Source organism: Lissotriton helveticus, chromosome 1_1 (genome assembly GCF_964261635.1).
Source record: "Lissotriton helveticus chromosome 1_1, aLisHel1.1, whole genome shotgun sequence".
Lineage (NCBI taxonomy): Eukaryota > Metazoa > Chordata > Amphibia > Caudata > Salamandridae > Lissotriton > Lissotriton helveticus.
In genome coordinates this window covers 825,176,959-825,196,371 of record NC_136057.1, presented here as the reverse complement: position 1 = coordinate 825,196,371, position 19,413 = coordinate 825,176,959, and positions in this window count along the sequence as shown.

The window sequence follows — 19,413 nt, the reverse complement described above, 5'->3', positions numbered from 1 at the left end:
TGTCCTCTCTCTTTGTCACTCCCCATGTGTTATCCTAATTCAATTTTTCTCCCTCTTTCACCCCTCTTTACTTATACTACCTGGTCTTTTCTCACTTTCCCTCATCGTTCTTCATTTATCGTGGTTCCGCCACTACCCTTCGTTCTCCATTTTTTACTGTCCTTTCTTTTTCTTTTAACAGCCAATCACAGTCTCACACTATCTCTACTTTAGTGTTCTTCCTCTCTCTTCCTTTCTTTCGCTCCTTTAGTAATTTTACTTTTCTCACTTTCATCCAATTACACCTTCTCTATTTTTTACTATGTAATAAACAATCCCTCTGTGGTCATCTTGTAGCTCTTTTTCTCTTAACATAACTCTCTTTGTGTCCTTCCCTCATGCTAACTGCTTCATAAAATTTTTTTTATTCTATTTTTTTGCGGGGCGCGCCCCGGTACGCGTACCCTAAGGACAAAAAATTGACAGAGATCCTTTAAAAATATAGGTTTAATTTTATAAATGAAAGGTAGTTCTGAAAAGAACTTTTTTTTTATTCTTTTTGTTGTTTTATATTTTTTTAATGTTTTTTGAACATTTTGTACTTTTTTTGGCTTTTTAAAACAGTTTTATATTTTTTTGTATTTTTATGGGAAGAAACAAAGAGAAAGGGAATTGAAAATGGCTCAACTGGAGCAAAAAACAAAAAACAAAAAAAATTACTTCTTTTGTTTGGGGCAAATGTGATTCTGACCAGCAAGGACGATCAGCTTTATGCTCTTTTCACCATAGGCGATGAGCTTGCCACATTCAGTACAAGTGATTCTAATGGTACCAAATTGTTGCTGAATGCAAGGCATCGTCTCCATTGTTTCTGGGTCCGATTGACTGGGTTGCTTTCTTTTTGAGCTGGTCCTTGAACACTGGGGGAGGTGACTGGCCAGTTCCCTGATCTCTGCACGAGAATAGTTAGCAGGATGCTTCCGGGTCATATGCCGAATCATGGTATGATTCCCAAATGAATATTTTTTATTTGGATTGCCCCTTGAGAGTTCTGCACCACAGATTCGACACGTTACCTTGGCCGCATTAACTTTTTTCTTGCCCTCTGGAAGAGAAAAAAACTCCCATACAATGTGTTCTTTTGGCTTGTATGGGGTAATTTCTTCCGGCAGCCATCTGCTCCCCTCCTCCTCTTCCTCTCCCTCCTCCTCCTCTTCTCCACCAGCAATGTATTGTTGTGGTGGTCCTCTTGGTGGTTGTGGTGGTGGTGGTGGTTCAGATGCTCCAGCTGCTGCTACAGTAGCCATTTCAAAGTACAAAAGAATTGTCTCTGTAGATGAAACAGGTCTTCCTCAGTCAAAAGACAAAGTCAGAGTGAGGAAGAAAGGTGGGGTTTTTTATCATTTGGAAAAAAAAACTGTGCTGAACCAATCAGAAGTGTTATTTTCAGGTCACAAGACCCAGGCTTTACTCATTTGGAAACCAAAACTGTTCTGCACCAATAGAAAGTGTTATTTTCAGGTCACAAGACCCAGGCTGGTCACAAGACCCAGGCTATACTCATTTGGAAACCAAAACTGTTTTGCACCAATAGAAAGTGTTATTTTCAGGTCACATGACCCGACGCGCTTACGCTACGCGCACTGAGGCGCGCCCGTAGTCGCGCTCTGGGGCGCGCCCGCGGGTGCGTAGCGTAAGCGCGTCAGGACGTTTCGCGATCGTATGCGATCGCGTGCTTTCGGTTGCGATTACGCTGTGCATCATATGACGCATCACGCGGTTACGCGAAACGTCATGATGTTGTTTTCGTTCGCGAGAATAGCACTAACGGGACGCTCCCCGGTACGCGCCCCGGGGCGCGCCGTAACATTGCGCTTACCCGTGCGTTCACCGGTACGCACCCCGGGAGCGCCCCCGGGTTACAAATACATTTTTTTTTTTTTTTTACATATTTATACACCATAAAATTTGTTTTAAAATGTTTCACTTTCTATACCTATTAAGATTTGCTATTAAAAAACCATTGAAATTTACTGAAAAAAACATAGGTTTCACACCAGTTATAGTTAGGAATTAGCATTTAAAAAACCTATTAAATTCACTGAAAAAACCATAGGTTTTACACCAGTTATAGTTAGCTGGAAATTTTACTCGCATTAAACCATTGAAATTCCCACGTTATAGTTAGTTGGACTCACTATAACTTGCGCGTGCAATGCACTGCTGATGATGTCACATATTACGTCACTCATGACATGGTCAGTGACATCACTCATGACATCACTGATGACACCATCCTTGTGACAGACTGACGGACCTCCTTTCACTGTAATGTAACCCTTGAAACACATATTCAATAATAGAAACAAAAATTTTCAAAAAAATGGAGATACCCATACCAGTTACAAGAACAAATTCAATAATACCACCATCTATGTACACATCCACTCATTCACCAACAGTTATATATAGTGACTCATACATATACTTACTCATCATATGTAGTGATACACCTATACATTCTGTTACACACCGACAGTCATCCAAAAGATACTCTCACACATACTCACACATGCAAATAAACTATTGAACATCCATTTATTTGCATATACAGCTATACACACACTACCACCTTACTTCTAAGGAAACTTACACATATTTACTCTCTTAAACAATCACTTATAGAAAAACATACTTATTTAAACAGGAACTCTTACAATCTCTTACTCTCACATATACTCACTTATATACATCAATATTCACATATACTACATTAAAACATATGTAGTTACTGATAAAGACACTAGTGAGACAGTAATTCACTCACTAACACACACATATACACACTCATCCACCCATACAGTTCTGCACATATGCTGTCTTCAAAACACATACAAACAGAGAGTCAGTCATTCATTCATGGATGTGCTAAGTAATACCCCCACCAAACCATACAGACACTCATACTGAAACTAAAAAAACATCTAATAACCCATATACATACACATGTAGCTACTTACCAAGCCATGCAGCCACTTATACACAAAGTGAAACACTAATACATATATTTAAATATTTAAACATTACTCACTAATATATGTATTCACTAAGATACACTTAATAAACCAGTTAACCAATCAATTTAAAAAAAAAAACATGCATGTAAACACTTATTTAAACATTTATTCTTCCATCAACTTTTACATATACATATATAACACATATTTATTTTTCAGAAAGACAGACATTCACTGGATGGTGTCATCAGTGATGTCATGAGTGATGTCACTGACCATGTCATGAGTGATGTAATATGTGACATCATCAGCAGTGCATTGCACGCGCAATTTATAGTGAGTCCAACTAACTATAACGTGGGAATTTCAATGGTTTAATGCGAGTAAAATTTCCAGCTAACTATAACTGGTGTAAAACCTATGGTTTTTTTCAGTGAATATATATATATATATCTCCGGTAGCGGCGCATGAAGGTAAGAGCAGTGGGGTGGTACGGCCGGGTGAGGGGGTTTTGATGGACGACAATGAGAAAAAATTAAATAAAAAATACATTTTACCTCGTCGTCATCGGTCAAAATCCCCCCACACGGCCCAACAGTTCTTACCTGCATGGGCTGTGGCTGTATATATCTCAAAACAATCCTCCTCTCCCTAACGAAATTGAGCCAGGCACTCCAATGCTGCTTTTTAAGTAATTTATTCCATCTTGATGTGCAACAGTAACAGAGAAACCTGACGCATTTTGGCATAAAATTGCCTTGTTCACAGGTAAGAAGTGTAATTACACCAGCAATCATAAATGTGTTAGAACATGTCATGAATACTAACGAAGGGCTGAGTAGAGAATTGCACACAAGTAGAGCATGTAAATATAGCTCTCATTTTATAATTTACATACAATGAATTAAAGTCCCAACAATGTAGCACATAAGCAGTCACATGCAACCCAAAACAATGTGAATGAATGCAATAACTGTATAATTAAAAAAATTTCAATACATTTGACATGTTCAAAAATCCTCATATGTATACGTCCAAAAACCTCAGAAAAAAACAATAACAGTCCAATAATAGCAGTCGCACCCGACATTGAAATCATAAAACAAATGTGTGTTCAAGATGAATTTTTGTTTTTTTTATAATCATAAGGTAATAGATTCCTCATGCAGAGTTCACATCAGAAGATAGCATATCCAAATGCGGAAACTGCCCCAACATGAATAGCTTCAAAGTACTTCCCAAATGGGCAAATAAACTCCTTTGAGTATATGTAATCTGTACATTATGCCCCAGTGGCCAAAGACCAATAGCGTCCAATCCAATAAAATATATAAAGTATGACTACTTATACAACAGTGAACATCATCCTAAAACAATATAGTTGAAAATAAACAAAATGGAGAATACTATCTTACTTGAAGAAACTCTGTCCTCATTTTCACAAATTCCACAAGCCTTGTATTAATAAAAGAAAAAAGTTGACCTTATCCGACTGATCAGTAAGCAATACTGAACGTAATGTATTGGAATTAGGTTCATCATTCTGTCCCAAAAATGCATTTGATTATGCTCAAAGTCGCTTTGATCTTTATAACTTCATCAGTAAAATCAAATTACTAGGACTGTGCGGTAAATTCCATTCTGCTCGCGGAATTTTCGGAATTTGGGTAATTTTCGCATAGCACTGAGACTTCGGGACATTTTTTGCTTGTTCGTGTTCTCAAATGCGTGTTCGCGAGATATTTCCCCCGAGCACGCAAACAGCATTTGTGAACAGTAAAAAAGCAGTGCGAACAAGCAATTCCGCGTGTTTGCGGAGATTTGCGTAACGCAATTCCGCAAATTCCGCCCACCCCTACAAATTACCCAAGGGGCAGGGGCTGCCAGTGCAGGGTAAGAGCAGTGGGGAAGTAGAGAGGTGGGAGGGTAGGGCGCGTGGGGGTAAGGGGAGAATTTAACAGACAATGAAATAGGTAAAATTAAAATAAATAAATAAAAACTATTCCTTTGTCTGTTGACTTCCCCCCTGCTCTGCCCTTCTCCACCGCCCACCGCACTTACCTTCACAGGCCAAGACTGCCAAGTGGTACACACTACAGGGTGATCATCCTACCTCAAAGACTGGGGGACACTGGATGAGCAATCTCGATATTAGTGATGTTGATGTATTGTTTACATTAGCAGATTGGACCCAGAGCACGGAAGATACATTACTCAACTTGGAACACATGGGTATTGAATTAGATAAGAGTCAAGTCCACCTTTGTCCCAACTCTTTCCCAGGATAAGATTGATACTTTTGAAGCTGTTGCAGTACAGAACATAAAAAAATGTAAAGTGGCAATGTGGTAAATTGATCCGGAGATATGAAGCTGAAGGAAGGTTACTGTCAATTGAATAACAGACAGGGTTATGAAATGATAAAAAAAGATGCGGTAATAGAATCTAATCATGTATACTATGACAAACGTATTGAGTGGAGAGAATGTGGACTGATTGAATGGAAAGAATACAAGTAATTATATTGTGAACAACCCAAAATTCCCATTCTCTATACGATACATAAGGATGCTACCGAATTCCCCGGCAGGCTCATAGTCTCTTCTAATAGGTCTCTGTTGGAGAGTACTTCAAAATACATTGTTTACTTCCTTCATCCTTTTGTGACTGCTCTACCATCCTACCATTCAGGACAGTTAATATGTTCTTGCCCACATTTAGGGCATGTGCACTGAGGGTTTTTACAGAGGTTTGGGAGCAAGGAACTCTTGGATGTGGTATATGATCAAATAACTAGGGGTGGGCGAAGAATTCTGTTCTGCAGGTGAAGTTCACAGAGTTTTGCCTGCTCCGCAAAACTCTGTGAAGTGACGCAGAGCTGAGTTTCTTTTCTCATGCTGCCCACCAACGGGAAGTTGTAAAATGCTCGCAAGAGAAAACGTGCACCCTAGACCTCCTCCTTGTGAGATCTCTCAAAGCATAGGGTTGCGGAACATCGCAAACGCTGATGTTGAGAAATCTGCTGCTTGGGTTGAGGAAGCTGCTGCTCGAGTAGAATGTCTACTTGAGCAGCAGAAAGCATCAGTGCTCTCCAGAGTGCCATTTGTGCGGGAAAACACAAACTGGTAAGGATCACAATCCATAACTCTCACAGCCATGAAATCTATAAATCGCACATAAACTGCCATGCTAAAGACCTCACAACATGTATAGCAATGAGTAACAACCAGTGAAAGAAAAATTAAATAAAACAACTACCATTAAACAAATCAATAAATGATACTACATTCATAATCATCTCTGTCAAAGTTGTAAGGGAAAAGTTATAGGTACATCTGTAGTATGATATATATTTGTAATGACATTTGTTTCAACATCAGTGATGTCATTAGGTTTTAATTCAGTGTGTGAATTACGATTTGCATGACAGGCTCTGTGGCATTCAAACCATATGTTTTGGTCTGCAGATCAGGCTCTGTGGCCGACCCCTCTGTGCATAGCCTTTGGTCATGCCATAGGGATTGACTTCCTCCAGAGGGTGGGGTGCAAGGCTTGGTGCTGTATCCAACCCCTCTGCACACCGTGGGCTGGGCATCGGCATGGGGTTGGGTGCAGGTTCCGGTCTTGGTAGCCAACCCTTGCTTCAAGTGGCTAAAAGTTGTGTACTAGAGTGCAATTCCTTTCATACGTTAAGCAGAGGCCCTGCAGCCAGTCACTATTGCACACAGCAACTGGGCTGAAAGCGACCCATGTGCACTTCTGAAAGCCCCTTTGAAGTCACCATTACATCTTTCGGGATATAGGTTTGATGGCTCTACCCCTATCAAATTAGTACTCTCCTGGACCTGCAAGAAACTCTGCTGGAGTAAAGGCTGGTGCACTAGAAGGATTGCCACTCTGCTGTGCCTTACTGTTACCAGGAACTGCTGCCCTACTTTGCTGTGCTACCCTTCTGCCAGCTGACCCCTGTCCTGCAAAACTGTCCTAAGGATTGACCCCATTGTGATTCCAATTGCTTACTGGCCTGCTCCCCCGTTCTCTCCCAAGGTCTCAGGAACTTAAAAGATTTTGCCACGACCAGATCTACACTTTTATTTTGGGCTGCAGCGCTGCCCGAGCACCAAGGGTTCATCGACCTGTGGGGGTTGGAGAAGAGGTCTTATGATTGGAACATTGAACCTTCTTCCACAAACAAGTGCTTGATGTGCTAAGGGCGTGCCTATGACCATCAGCAGTTTTAAAAGAAGTGCAGTCCTTAACTGTAGCCCTTGCATTGCTTTGCACAGGTGACCACTTCATTCGCTGCGTTCCAAGACAGACCAACGTTATCCCCACTGGAGAGCACAAGGAGAAGCACTTCCCGCTCCTGACTCCCTGTACTGATGGAACTGAAATCATCATGGGTGCTCATTATGATCCACCTGTTGCCCCGACAACAGCAACACGCTGGGCGCGCATTTACTGAGGCCATGGGGATCGGCCAGCTGTGTGACTGACTCTGTCAATGAGCTGTACTGCAACCCGGCACTCCGCACCTTGGCCGCAAGTTATAAAGAAAGGTGCTGTCCCTATCAGGTCTGAGTGATCCTGACTTCCAGAACTTGTGACTCCATGTGCAGCTGTGGAATACCCATTTAATTGACATTCTGATACCTCCAAAACTGTAAAACAACGTTCCAGACATGGGTAGAGTTGACTGGACTACTTTTGAAAAAATTACCATTAAGGGTCTAAAATGAGCCTTTCTGGTTTCTGAGCACAGCTTGATTCCTCTTCAACTGATTATCTCTTGAACTACTTATTGGGTTTTTGTTACTTTGGTCTTATTTTATTCATAAACATCTACTATTTTTGTAAACCAGTGTGAAGTTTTTCTGTAGTGCTTTCAGTTATTTAATGTGTGTATTGCCTCTTAAGTTCAGCTTACCTGCTCTGCACCAAGTTACCTGGGGGTAAGCACAGATTTTCTTTGGTGTGTACCTTACTTGTCCTGACTAAGGTGGCGGGTTCTGCCTGGCCTAGGTGCATACAGTAGCCAACCATAAACCCCATTTCTAATACACCTCATGCCCCTAAACTCCATTCATCTGTAACCCTAAAAACCCCTCTTCACACCTAAACTCCAACAATTATAAGGCAGCAATCTCCTTGCTGGCATTGCCACCCAGCTCGTCAGGCGACTCCAGACCATACAGAATGGGACAGCCAGAATCACCCTGGACCTCCCTTAAAGGACCCCCATTACCCCCTACCTCAGACACCGCCAGAAGCTCCCCATCCAGAAGAGATGCCAGTTCAAGATTCTCATGCATGCCTATGCCTACATGATCTAGGACTGGTTTACATCAACTATCAACTGAATTTCCATCAACCTGCAAGACAGCTAGACTCCAGTGAGCTAGCCCATGTACACACCTCCCACATTTGCCACAGCCACAGAAAGGGCTGATCCTTCTCCGACATAGTAACCCTGGACGTAGTGGGCGTAGTGGGGCTCCGCGGAGCTACGCGGAGTGGGCGAGAAGCTACGCCCACTCCCGCACTCCGCGTAGCCCCACTACGCACCTCCCTCCCGCTCTCCTTTACATACATTATTTAGGCAAAATACCCTTAATAAAACAATTTTAAAGCACTTACCGTGTCCGGGGCTCGTCCGGGGCTCCCTCTTGGAATCGCGTTGTCATGGATACCAATGCGCATGCGCGGGCGGCCGCGCATGCGCATTTCTCAAGAGAAATGCGCATTCGCATTGGTATCTATGAAGGGACGCTATTCCAAGAGGGAGCCCCTGGCGATCCCCGGACACGGTAAATGCTTTAAAATTGTTTTATTAAGGGTAGTTTGTTTAAATAATGTATGTAGGGGAAGGCGGGAGGGAGGCGGGTGGCGGCCGACTCGGCTACGCACACGGAGTGGGCGTAGTGTTGCCGGCTACGCTGTCTACGCAAAATGCGTAGGAGGCAACACTACGCCTACTCCGTGGGCGTAGCCGATTCGGATGCCCAGGCTTACTACATAGTTGCCAAGATTTGGAATGACCTGCCCGTCTATCTCTGAACAGCACCCACCCTGGAGGATTTCAGAAAGAATGTCAAGACTTGGCTTGTTGAGAACTGGGGTTTTTTAGAGGTACAGGGAGATACTGGGCGCACAGCACACGTTAGTGTTGGGTATGGATAGGTCTGGGTGCAAGTAGGCGAGGGGAAAAGGCCCTAAACCCCTCCAAGGGTGTGCGACGCACACGCTAAACAATGCAAGAACAAATACCAAATGCACACCAAATTACAGTACAGAGAGAGATGTCTCAATGGGCATAACTGAGTACAAGTAACAAAGTTCAGAACAAAAAGGGGAAGCGATGTAGTGCGATTCCTCTTTAATTGCATGGACGGCCAGCCGACACGTGTTTCGTCGTCAAGCGGTAACAATGCTTGCACGACTCATCAGGGCTGTAGCGTGAAGGAAAAGGACCACAGGTCGCTAAGCCGGTGATACTTCCGACTCGGCCCCTGCTCGAGACCAGGTAGACGCTGATTGGTGGATGTGGCTCCAGATTCCAAGGGTCATGTAGTGTAAACGATGATTTAAGTTGAGAAAACAGTACTCCAAGCGACTCCAGTAAATAGATGCCACCAAATGAAATAAAGCATCCGCTTCGTGGTGCTTGAGTAACTGAGTTGAATGCTCAGTGGTGAGTGTCAGGAGTCTTGTGATCACTCAAAAGTGCGGGATCGATAGTTTGTGCGAGACCTGCGGGATGGGTACCTCCACGCAGCGGTTCCGGGTGCTCACCACCTGCTGTTTAATGTTCTGAAACTACCTCTAATTGTATGTAATCCAGTCTTCTATCTCTGCAAAATGTACTGCCCCCAAATATAATCACCCTTGATTTCATAAAAAAAAAATCATTATAGGGTGGCTAATTCTGTTAATGAAAGCAGAAGGCCTACTGGGGTACAACTGAGCCCAACTGTGCTAACATCATAAGCACACCAAACTGGGATGGTAAGCTCAGCACCAAACAGTATTGCACTCCACAAATGATTTATCCCGAAATAGTACTAAAATCTTGTACAAGTTGTTTATTTTATCAGGATCTGGTTCCAGAAACAAAGCGATGAAAAATGATGGTAAAGAAATTAAAATCTGTCCAAAATTGTGTTATAAAAGGCATCCCCCAAATTTTTTTTCGTAGAGATCTAGCAAAGATTTTTTTTAATAGTTTTATGCTTTGTTGCAGAAGACATCAATATTACAAAACACAATTGCAGTTGTTTCTCCTCAAAACTTTATTAATACCGGCAGCAACCACTACATCCTTTACTCACTGCAGCTTCCGTTATACTACTGAAAAGCAGCAGATAGCGGATGTTTGATAGCCTGGTGAATCGATATGCTTAACTTGCTTAGACCAATCCTCTAAATGAATGAATGAGTTTGAAAAATCAGAGTAGTATGAAAATATGGATACTTTGGTGTTCGCTGAACTACTGCACCCAGGTCTGTAACCATAGAAAAGACAAAATAGTACTAGGTGTCCCTTAAACAATAACAAGGAGCTCTCTTTACATCATTGCATTGAATAAAACATACAAGGTATAGTAATCATAACAATAGTGCCTGAATCTAAAATGTACTTGTTAGTGTTTCAACTGAGAAATATTCTGTAGGAGGAGCAAGGGAGCAAACAGTGGCAGCACGTTAGCCCCCGCAGCCCTGTGGTGGGGGGGGGCGACTCCACGCTCCAGGAGGCCCTCTCAGCACAATACACTGACTGGATCTGGGACCAGTTAGTTTTAGTTTGATACGCTTGATTTTTTGGTGGTGTGGCAAAGTGGTAGGTGGTGGGCGGGCTCCATGTACTTGGCATGGGAGCCCCTTCAAGTTTTGTTACTCCACTGGACAGAAAATATATTAGCCTTCTCCCAGTAGCTGGGTGATGTTAGAATATCAAAAAGAATACTCATGGAGGCAGTTTCCAATGTAAACAGTTTTCAACAAACACCTGTAGATTAAAAATGAAATATAAGGATGTGATTGCCAATATGTTTTAGGTTGCACTGAGGTTTGCAGGTTTCATTAAACTTGAGTTAATAAAGCTTGCCAATCAATCATTCATAATTCAAGCAGCAAAGGAAGTATAGTGAGGTGGTTGTAGGAGAGTAAGATCTGCTACTATGGTTACCCCCACTTTTTGCTGGTGTTTCACTGTTTTTCGACTTTAGTCTGGCTGGGGCCCTACTAACCAGGATGCCAGCCTAGCTGCTTCCTCTCTAAAATGATTGCATGTATATTAGGTACACGTCAGATTCATTACTGGGTTACCCTTGTGAGTCCCTAGTATATGGTACCTTAGGTACTAAGGCATAGGTACCCCAGAGGCCTACCAGGGGCTGAAGCATGTATTATGCCACCCCAGGGAAGCCTTCCAAAATGGCACCACAGGTCTCCTACTGCAGCCTGGGTAAGGTGGTGCATGCACCCCTTACTGAGATATAGGTTCCCTATATCTACCTTTTATCACTGACACATATAAACATATAAGTCACTCCTATGGCAGGCCTTATCAATCCTGAAGGCAGAGTGCTTGGTTTTGTGTGAGAGGGTGCCTATGCATGAGCAGGACCCCTCTGCAACTTTCGAAATCTATTCTCTGAAGCTGTTCTGTGATGTAGCCAGACCATATACTCTTAAGTGCATTATAACCTTGCGGTAAATGCTAACTTTGGAATGGCTGCCAGGAAACATGTTGTATTCAGTGTCAAACACTTTGGAATCCTACCCCCACCTAGTGGTGGGGGTAGAATTCTACCCTTCTAGAGGGAGAGACATGTACACACTGACCTAACCGGTAATAGTTTAAAAGAGCCCCAGCATCCCAAAATGGATTCCACAGACACGGGTCTGACCTCCTGCTGCTGGATGAAACTCTGGCAGGGGATGCCTGGACAATAGGTTTCCTGTCACAGGGAGGTTTAACCACCTCCCAGACAGGCTTTAGTGTATTGGGGCTGGGTGGGCGCATTCATAGAATGCTTTTCAGACAATGCTGGGGGCACACTTGGTGACCCTGTGCATATCAAAGTTCAAACTGGTTGCAGGAGCACTCAACCCCTGCTCTGGCGCGAAACTGGACAAAGGGAAGGGGTTATAGCCACCCCCCTCACTGGATCCTCCCATAGGTGTGTCCCCAGAGTATGTCCAACCCCTTAACTTAGTATAAGTAAGGGGACCCAGTCCTTAGGACTTTAGATTACACCTGGACAAAACTCTGCAACACATATCAAGGAACTTCGACATTATACATCGACTAGAAGACGGAAGAATCTCCCTTGGGGTCAAGTAGTGACTCCCCTGTTCAAACAGACACCAAAGAGGCATCTTGCTGGTCTGCATTTCCAAGGCTCCTGCTGGATCCTGTTGAATTTGTGACTCAGGACATGCGCATAAAAGGGGTCCCTATCGGCCAGGCGCTTGATTGTGTGTGCCTGAGTCCCTCCTGAAGCGGAAGCCGGGAGGTTGTGCTAATTTGTACTGCATGATTTTATATGCTTTTTAAACTTAAAACAACTGCAGAAATCGGCGTTTTTCACTGACCTCGTTACATGGTCTAAATTGCTTGATATTAAGAAGCTCGACTGCTGATTCCTTCCCCCCTCATCCCCGCTGCCCTGGGCCACTCCCAGCCGAGTATTGAAGCTGTGGAGTTGGTCCCGGGCACAGAACTGCGGTGGCCATCTTGTGTGTGGGTGGGTGTTTAGCGCTCTCTAGTTGCGCATAAAAGGGATGTCCACTCCTCCGCGTAGCGGACGCGCATTGCGGGCGCACCTGACTCGCGCCGGAGCCGGGCCAGAGTCAGGCCCGTCTACGCCCGTCCACGCCAGGATGTGCCAAGGGGCCATGGACCCTGTTACTTCCGACCATTGTGGCTCTATCATCACGTATACGGGTGAGAAGTTAAAACTGCTTAGGTACTTGCCCTCTGTACAGTGCACAACATGCATATTGCCAAGCCATGCATATTGCCAAGCCATAACTTTAAATGCAATTGCAATTTCTCTACGGGTCGGATGGCCGTGTGTAAACAAATGAAACCTTTACATAAACGGGGAAAACCTAGGGGTAGAACTAGAGGCTCTAGATCTCCTCCCACTTGTACAAAGCTTCAGTTTTGGAGCATTAACTGTAGATCACTCCCGAAACATAGGAATCATATCTATGATTTTATAGTTGATGTCAAACCCGATGCCGTGTTCCTTACGGAAACCTGGCTTCATGAGAGCTCTGGGCCAGATGTTGCCATGGCGGTGCCCGATGGCTATATAATAGTCAGGAAGGACAGGGACTCTGGTAAAGGAGGCGGCATTGCGATAATTCTTAACCCCAAATATACTTGTACTTTTGATGTCTTTCCTATGCCCGGATGTGAAGCTGGATACTTTAAAATCTCTATCAGCTCCCAGTTTACTTTGTCAGGTCTCTTGATCTACCGACCTCCTGGAAACGCGAATGCCTGGACGGCATCCTTTGCTGACACCATCGCTCCTCTATCCCTGAAGGCTGCCAATTTTACTATTCTTGGCGACCTGAATCTCCATCTGGAAGACGAATTATGTAATGTTAGCAAACTCTTTTTATCTGAACTTGAAGCCTTAAACATTTTGTTGTACAACTCAGGATCTACACATTCTGCAGGGCATTTGTTGGACCCTGTTCTCTCCAATCTATCTTTTGAATGCTCATCCCCCGCTCGTCCTCTGGAATGGTCAGATCATTATACTGTACATTTCTCCCTATCCCTGACTAAAACCCCGACTAGTGGCAATGGCAGTAAGGATGTGTTGATACGTCAATGGACTAAGCTCGACATCTCTGAGTTCAACAGGCGCTTGATGGACACTCTCCCTAACACCGACATGTCCACCTCCGTGTTGAACTCAGAGGTATCTAAATGGCTGAGTACTACTATTGATGCACTTCTCCCTCTAACATCTAAAAATTCTATGTCCCATAGAGCTCCTGCGCCCTGGTTCTCTGAGGACCTAAAGTGTATAAGATCTAATTGTAAGAATCTTGAAAGGAAGTGGAGGCGCTCCTACTCTGCCACTCGTAAAACAGCTTATAAGGAAGCCCTTAGGGACTATCGCCATCAATGTAAAATGGCCAGAGCCGCCTATGTTTCCAATACGGTTACCAATGCCCAAAACTGCCCTCGTACTCTTTTCTCGGTGGTGAAAAAGTTAACAGGGGCAGATGTGGTGCCGGCCCCCCCTGCTCTAGACGAGACTCAATGTAACTCTATTCCAGAGTTCTTTATATCCAAAGTAGAGCGTATCTATGACTCACTAAGTCCTTCTACATCTAATGATGAGTCTCAATCTGAGTCAACAGTGACTCTAGATCTTCTGCCCTCTGCAATGAATAAACTTGCAAACTGGCTGCCCTTTGACGACACCTCTTTCTCTCTCTGCCTGAATAGCATTAAATCTGGCTCCCCTCGGTGCCCGGTACCGGTCAAAATTTTAAAATCACTTGAACCTGGCCCACGTCACGTATTAATGCAACTTCTCAACTCCTCATTATCTGAGTACCTCGTTCCACAGGAATGGAAGCATGCAATGATTGTTCCTTTATTAAAAAAGGCTGGAGCTGACATTACCAACTTGTCTAACTTCAGACCAATCTCATTGCTTCCAATTCTGTCGAAAATCCTGGAGAGGCATATTAATACGCAACTAACTCACCTTGTGGAAAGCACGGGATTTCTCCATCCTTCCCAGTCAGGCTTTAGAGCGCATCATTCGACTGAAACTACACTCCTGGGAGTTACCGAGAGTCTGAGACACAGTGTTGATCGTGGAGAAACATCTGCCCTCATTCTTTTGGACTTGAGCGCGGCGTTCGACACTGTGTCCCATTCTATTCTCCTTACCACTCTTCGGTCCCTGGGTGTAGAAGGCGCTGCACTAGCCTGGATAGCCTCTTTTTTAAGAGACCGCACTTTTCAGGTGTTTTCGGCCTCTGCTTCATCTAAAACCTGTCCATCGGCGTACGGCGTGCCTCAGGGGTCTATAATTAGTCCTCTATTATTCAACATCTATGTAAGACCCCTGGCCACCATCATAGAGGAAGCCGGACTCGCTTTATACTCCTACGCCGATGACACACAGATCATCTTCTCTCTCTCTAACACAGAGGGCACAGATACCTCTGTCTTGAGAGAAGGCCTGGTTCGTGTCTCTAGGTGGATGAAGAATAATTTCTTGAAACTTAACGGTGACAAGACCGATGTTGTGATACTTGGCAGGGGTAAGGAGCTCTGGGGCCTCCACCATTGGCCCAATGATATGGGACCTACCCCTCAGCCTGTAACAGTAGTTCGCAATCTCGGGTTCCTCATTGATGAGAAACTTACGATGAGACAGCAGGCTGTAAAGGTAGCCGCTATTTGTTTCACCACCTTGAGATGGCTTCAGAAAATTCTCTGGATGTTGCCCCCTTCCACACAAAGAACGGTAGTCCAGGCGTTGGTTGTTTCCCGCCTGGACTACGGCAACGTTCTATATCTTGGAGCTGATCTGACAACCTTAAAAATACTCCAGGTTGTTCAGAACGCAGCTGCTCGGCTGCTTCGCAACGTCCCCAGGAGGATATCCGCCTCTCCAGCTCTTCTCGACCTACATTGGCTTAGAGTCCCTGAGAGAATCAAGTTCAAAGCCCTTTGCCATGTTTTTAAAATTAAGCAAGGCTCTGCCCCTAAATACCTTCAGGGCCTTATTCAGGCCTATAAACCTAATCGTGTCCTCAGATCTTCAGGGAACGGTGACTTCTCCATCCCCAGATTTAGGCTAGCTAAAATGGGAGGCCGCTCTTTTGCCTATCTGGGTCCTAAACTCTGGAATATTCTTCCCATGACCCTGAAGACAGAAACCAATCTTTTTCGCTTCCGTAAAGGGCTTAAAACTTGGCTCTTCCAACAGTAAATTGCAGCTTCCTTTTGGCATACTCAGCATACAAATTCTTCTTCAGTCTGTCCCTTAGCGCCGGGAAACCCACTGCGGGTAGCTGTGCACTTTATAAGCTTAAATAAATAAATAAATAAAAATAAATAAATTTCCAAACTTCTCAGAGGCCGACACGAGATCCCAGCAAATGTGAGACCTGCAGCCCTCACGAGTGACGTGGGACCAGAACTCCTGGACATTGTGCACATTTGCTTGTGCATCAACTTCCTGAGCTTTTCTGAAGTTGTGCATTGGGCTACTTTTAGTCCAAGCCTTGAGCACCATCTGCACTGAAGATTGAGAGCCTACACTCCACGAGTGTTCCGTCAGCCTGCTTCTAGCATTTCTGCTTGAGGCCCCTTCACGATCTCTGGTCCATCGACTGGTGGGTCCCCATGAAGGTAACTCTGCTGTTTCTTGCACTTCTCTGTTCACTACAGACGTGCCCTGACTCCCCTCCAAAGGGTGAGTCCATCAGACCTTGCTGGTCTGAACTGAAGCCAATCTCTGCTTTCTGCGTGGTTTGCTGTTGCCAAGGCTTGCTGGGTCCAATACAGAAACCAACACTGTAGCACTCGACATCATTTGAGGGGCAGTCCAAATCCAGCTCCTGGTAATCATCGCCACTTCCTTGTCCTCGTGGCTGAAGAGACAAGCTGCACCTTTTTCACCTTCTTCACCCGACATCAGTTGGCATCTTCTCATCACCTTACTGGTCACTGGCAAGTGACCCAGACTCTGTCCCCCCTGCTTTCAGGTACTTCAGATCTCCGATCCACCCTTGGATCCACCTGGACACTTTCCACTTGGTCGCCTGCAGCATTTTTCAGCAGCTCGCCATTGAAATCGGCGACGAAACCCGACACGAAAAGACACCTATGCACCCGGCTTCCCTGGGTGAGGTAACTCAAGTACTCCAGTGCTCCTGTGGGTGTTGAATCTAGAACCTCTTGGTTCTAAAGGGGTTTGCTCAAAGTCCTCTTCTAAGTGTCCTTAATCTTTAATTTTCCAACCGCGACTTTCCCCATTGAAGTTAAAGGTGATTCGCGGCTGTGTTTAGACACTGCACGCGTCCTCCGTGGGTCCCCTGTGTCACTACCTTGGGTGGTTCCTGGTGGCTTCAGCCGTTCTAAAGGCTCTAGGCCTTGTTTCTCTGTCAGTCATGGTTCTTATACCACTTTCCTAATATATGGTTTGGCAAGCCCCAAGGGCTCAATGTATATTGTGCTAATTTACTGTGTGCTAAATAAGTTTACTGAATGTATGTTTGCCTCTTGCCTCATAAAGAGACTAGAGGGATGAGTTTAGAATAAACACATATATTTATATATATACCTGGTGTGGTTCTCCTTTCATTTGGTCATTCATGAGATCGTAAAACAAGCTGCTTTACATTCCTTCAAGAATTAGCCTGAAGGCTGCTCTCCACAGCTACCACTAGGATAGCTTTCTATATAGGTTGTCTTTAAACCTACCATCAATAAGGGTCGTTTGGACTGGTGCTGGGTGCCCACTAGAATAGTGGACAGCATATGCCAGGCCAACTTCTAACTGTGGTCATCTCTGGGATAATTATCTGATAGCAACACATTGCTTGCTATAGCTGTTAGCATTATTACAGATACTTTATTGCTAAAAAGATTGTAATTTACTGACATTAAGCAAACAGCAGTATCACTTTCATTGACAGTGATACTTTTCTTCATTTTACCACTGAAAGGACTACCTCTGAAAATTGCTGGGGATTTTTAGAATTAACAGTACATACCCGTATTATGAATCATCTCAATGCACTTTTGAGTATTTTTACTATAACACAATGGACATATTATTCAAGTAAGCAAATGGTCAAGGCAAGTTTGTAGGGAATAACAAGCAGATTTTGGTGTTTACCGCACTAAAATCTGCAAGATGCAGTAAATACCTTATGCTTTTCTCCTGTTGAATTTCGGCAGGTTTGACCTGCCGTGATGTAACAATGGTCAAGTTCTTTAATGTATCCGATAATGCTTGAATGTGCTAAATTAAACTAAACTTGTATTTCCAACCTTTGCATAAACAGGGATTTATGAATTGGGCATAATTAAGTGAGCAACTCGTAAACAAGTCCTTACACCCTGCTGCATATTATGATTACTTTTGTGCTGTTCTGCTTGCCTGGATTTCTGTTGTTCAGTCCTGTCAAGTATCACACAACAGGTGTGAAACTCACGCATTTCAGTGCGGTGTTCTACATCACCGCACTGAAATGCATTGTCACGTATTTTGCAGACTCACCAGCTCGCGCCACAGGTGGCGCCTGTGCACAGCTCCTGCTGCTCCAAGTCCGGCGAGAGCATGCTGCAGCCCGTGCAAGCAGCTGCTCTAGTTCATTAATAGTTCATCATGTATGTTCTAATCACTGCTCTCAGTTCATGGGCTAAGTGAGAGCGCGACTATAATATAACGTTAAACAATCCTCAGTGCTGGCTCCAGGCTGGCGCTGTAATTTCCTGCCCGCCGCTCTGCGGCTTAAGTTTGACAGAGAGACACACACAGTTGCAATTAATTACAGGAGGGGACAGGCCTCACTCTCAGCACCGCTGCTGTAACTGGCTGACACAGCCAGGTTTACTTACAGGGCGCCAAGGTGATTCACTGGCTATAATCCGGATGTGACGCTAACTTGCTGCCATGTCCAGAGGAAGTAGTGTTTGTAAGTGTGAGCACACTGTGAGGCAGAATGGCGGGCCACTCAAATCGAAAATGGGAGTCCTCGCCGTCGGTCGTGGCTGACGTGCTGCACTGTCTTGGTGCACATCTGAGCACCGGCCGCAAATAAAACCGAGTTGGTGGCCAGCCCAGAGAGACTGACCCCGGCGGGGACTCACTCACAGTTAGTGACCCCTCCATGACTTGCTCACTCTCCGCCAGGCATATGATCGCGGGCGGTGCCGTCCGGCATGGCGCAAAGTAAACTACGGTCAAGTGGGGGATGACTCAGTGTGTCAGCAGCCACAGGGTCGGAGAAGACTGATGTAGTCCCGTCCAGCAGAGTTCATGATGCTGCAGAGCAGTCAGTGCTGCAGCTGAGCTGGGTGCCACGGCAGGGGGTCCCTGTGCATCCCACGGCCTCCGGATGGACTGGGAAACGTCGCTAAACTCCACCACTTCAGGTAATTTTATAACTAACTACATCAATGATGCCGCATCTAAAAATAAATTAATTCACAAAATGGCATCTCATTTGCAGGTCTGCTCACTCTCATCCTTCCCAGTGAGCCTCCTGGTTTAAATCTGCAGTCTGTCAGTCAGATCATTGTGATTATACCAGTAAATGCAGGCGGGGCCCGGCCGCAGGGCTTAATCTCTGTCTGACTGTCACCGATCTGATAGGGGCACCAGTAAATTTATAATGTTCACTGGTCACAGT